This window comes from Gouania willdenowi, chromosome 9 (genome assembly GCF_900634775.1).
Source record: "Gouania willdenowi chromosome 9, fGouWil2.1, whole genome shotgun sequence".
Classification (NCBI taxonomy): domain Eukaryota; kingdom Metazoa; phylum Chordata; class Actinopteri; order Blenniiformes; family Gobiesocidae; genus Gouania; species Gouania willdenowi.
Genome location: NC_041052.1, coordinates 21,649,472 through 21,653,391, shown reverse-complemented (window position 1 = coordinate 21,653,391; position 3,920 = coordinate 21,649,472).

Below are 3,920 nucleotides of genomic sequence, written 5' to 3'. Positions count from 1 at the left end.
TCAATTGTTACCGTGTGATTGGCTAAACAAATCATGCTGGACAGGTGCTTCGCCCAATCAGCTTCAAGCATTCGGTTCATGTCCCTCCCTGGTTCCTAAAGGATTCACCAGACACAGATCGATGAGGAGAACTGGTGTTAGAGGAAGAGCTACACATCAATCTGGCTCTTACCAGGTTATCATGCAGGGACTGAAATGGAAAACTAGAGCACAATAATGTTAAAATTGCTTATTTCTTCAACACAGAATCTGACTAGCATGTTAGTATAATCACATGCCAGTGGTCATAATGTAATGGCTATGTTCATTCCCATTGGGTTTTGACGGTTGTTGGGAGGAGTGTTTTTGTAGCATGCAATGATGTTTGTTCCAAGTTTTAATAAGAAAATCTTTTTCATCTGAATTTGTCTCTCATAAAGTTGTTCTTCGTTAAGCAGATTAGTTTCTAAAACATCCAAGTGTTGACATCATAAAATACACGCACGGTAACTGTCCAATGATAGACGTCTTTATTTTATATCAAAGTTGAAGTATATGTTTTATTGAAACATTTTTGACTTCATGTTTTCTTTTTTATTTGTTTATTAAAAAAAACTAGAGGAGGTAGGATCACAGTGCTTTCACTATCAATCAAAAAAACTTTAAAAATGTCCTGAAAATAATCCTGAATCTACACCTTGAATTTTTGCCATTTTTCCTCACAACAGGTTACAAAACATTTATTCAGGACTAACATCCTGTTAATGTAATTGTTAACGTAATTCTACATAGTCACATGTTGCGAATTACAGAGAAATAAACACTAAATAAATACAGTTTGGAAGCATAAAATAGAGAAAACTAATAAACAGCTGTTTTTTCTTTTTTAACAAAGAAACCTTCAAATATGTATAGAACATTGATGTTTTAATTGCATGTTCTCCCTGTGCGATCTAAAAAAAAACAAACTTCATTTCTAATAATAAAAACCTTTTTGATCAAAAAAGAAAATTGAATGCAAAAACATAGTCGACATACATTTTTTTGATTGAAAAATTACACTTCTTTTCACGAGCCCCGTTTACAGGTGTTCAGCCACAGCAGCTCGGTGCCAACCTACACTATCGACTCAGCACAAATTTCCAACAGATGTTTATTTTGCCACATGTGGCAATTGAACTCGGTCTAGTGACTTTCAAAAAATACCCAAACACTTTCTACCATTAGTTTATGTAAAAGATTATTTTATTTTATATTTATGAGGTTTCAAAAGACGCACGTCTGTCAAAAATAAGCCTTTGCACAGCTGCACATTTCACTGAAAAACTAGTCACTGAATAAATGCACTCGCATGATGTCATCATATTTAGTGAAGACCTGTTCTACATTAATATGATATTTAAACACTAATGACCCCATTCATGAGCAGATAATGAACCTCTGTCAGATTTCTGCAAACTCAGCAGATTAATGGACACATTTTGAAAAGGGTTTAATTTAAACAGAGGTGTCCCGATCCAATATTGGATATCGGTCCGATATCAGCCAGAAAATAAATATCGGATTTTATCGGACTGCATCTAAAATGATTGATATAAATTATATTTATTAAATTGTACAATACTGTAGATATTATGTTAAAATGTATGTAAACAATAGGTTAATAATAAATGGGTCAGTTTTTCTCTGACTATTGTTCTCTGTTTGACTTTTCTAACATTCCACACCATAAAGTAAGTAATAAACGTACGTATGATTCGTGCTGATATCGTTTCGGATCAATATCGGTATAGTCAATCCCGCTGAGCGGACCGACGTTTAAACAACGTTGAAATGACGTGATGGCCTGAAGTTGAGAAGACGTCTTTAGCGGGTGCAGAACGAAAGTTTTTACGTCGCCGTCTGGACGTCCGAAAACCACGTATTCTAGACATTCCAAAAAGACAGGTAAAAAAGGTGACCCACGGTGGGTTCGAACCCTAGACCTTATGCTTTCATGCACCTATTCACTTACCGAAACCACAAGAAAACCAGATATTAATCTTTTCTCTCCACATCATTTTTCAAAGGTACACTGTCAGTTATTTCAAACGTTTACCAAATTTATTGTCTGAAACACTATGACAAAATACCATTACCATTTTAATAACTGTTTTGCACTATACACAAGGCTGCAATATCGGTATTGTATCGGAAGTGAAAAAGTTGTATCGGGACGTCCCTAATATTTAAATGTTAATTAAAGCTGCTGGGGGGTTGCTCGGCCGCGGGGGGGTTGCCTGGGGCTCCCTGGCCTCCGCTCTTTCTGCTGGCCTGGCTGCATCTGCGGGCCCAGGGCAGTTCCTGGGCTTGCAGTAGCGGTTTTTTTTTTTTTTTTTTTTTTGCACATATGCTATTCTTCTATTCTTCCCCACCTTTTCTATTTCCTGTCTTGAGTCTCTCCTCCCTGCTCCCTTTCCCCTCCCCTTCCCCCTCCCCCTCCACTTAGGTGTGACACTGCTCTCCCTTTTTTATATCCTCCCTATAATAAAAGATTTCTTACCCTTCCTGAGGGAGGGCTGGTGATGGTCACAATTAAGCAATAAAATAAATCAATGTATTTTATTGCAATAACAAAATATGCATTGCTGTCTCATAATGATTGCACTTCCTGTGGTGTTGACCTTTGACAGCATGTGCAGACAAGATAAAAAAAAAAAAAAAAAAAAAATTAAAGCTGCTTGTATATAGTCCATAGGAACCACCAGGTAGTTTCACCTGCAATCCTACCCATGATGCTCTCTGTTGGTCCACTGTTGCTCACTCTGGGTGAGTGGAAACCCTTTGTCCTCAAAGCCACGGCGGTCCTCTCCAGCTGCTCCACAGCCGCCTGTGAAACCCTTTATGTGGTTACACAGTACAATGAGATCGTTCTGAGAGCAGCCCTCACCATCACCAGTGGGTTAGTGATGTACCTGTCGGTGCTGCTCAGGGTCAACGGCCTCCTCAGGGTCATGGTGAGCGCTGTGCTCTGCAACAAACAGCAGAGAACGAGCAGCTCCACCTGGACTTCATCACCGAGCATCAGGAACACCTGCTGCGCTCTGTGGAGAGCACGAGGAAGTGTCGGCAGGTGGATGAAGTGTGCTGAGGTGGTGACGTCAGCCCTGCTGAGGTGTTCGCGTGCTGTGTGTGTGAGTGTGTCGGCCATCAGCCACGTGCTCTGGTTAGTGCTGTGTGTCATGTGTAGGAACATTACAGCATTAGCATTAGCACAGTGAATGTGACATGTGCTCTGTTTTAGCTCTAAATGTTCACAAATGGATAAATATTAAATAAAATTTGATTTTTTTTTTTTTTTTTTTTAAACGTTCATCATTGTCAATGATTTGTTGGCTTTGCTCATCCGCACACCAGGGTTTGGGGGTCAATTACATTTTTCAGCCACAATTACGTTTTCAATTACCCATGTTCAATTACATTTACAGTGACAAGCTTTTTCCCTTTTTTCAATTAAATCAGTTATTTTGTTATCCTCAGAAAGTTCGATTACAATTATGTTCTCAATTACAGTTAGTGAGTCTGAAATAAATCCCCCAATAAAAGTTAACCTTCCTCTTGTGTTAGCATCTCAGGTCCTAAATCAGCTGTAAAATACACTAAAAACTTTTATTTTTAATGGTAAAGTTTGATATGAAACATATTTTAGTAACTGTTAACTACTATGCATAGAACTTACGGTTCCGCAATTTTGCGTGAATTTATAATTGACAATTTTCCTTTTTTTTTTTTTAATGACAATTACAAAGTCACTTATCTAAACGCAATTTAAAATGTAATTGTGATTACGGTGACCAGCATTTTTTCCCAATTACAATTAAATTACATTTATTTATCCTAAGAAAGTCAATTACCAATACGTTCTCAATTACTGAAGTCCAATTACAATTAATCACAATTAG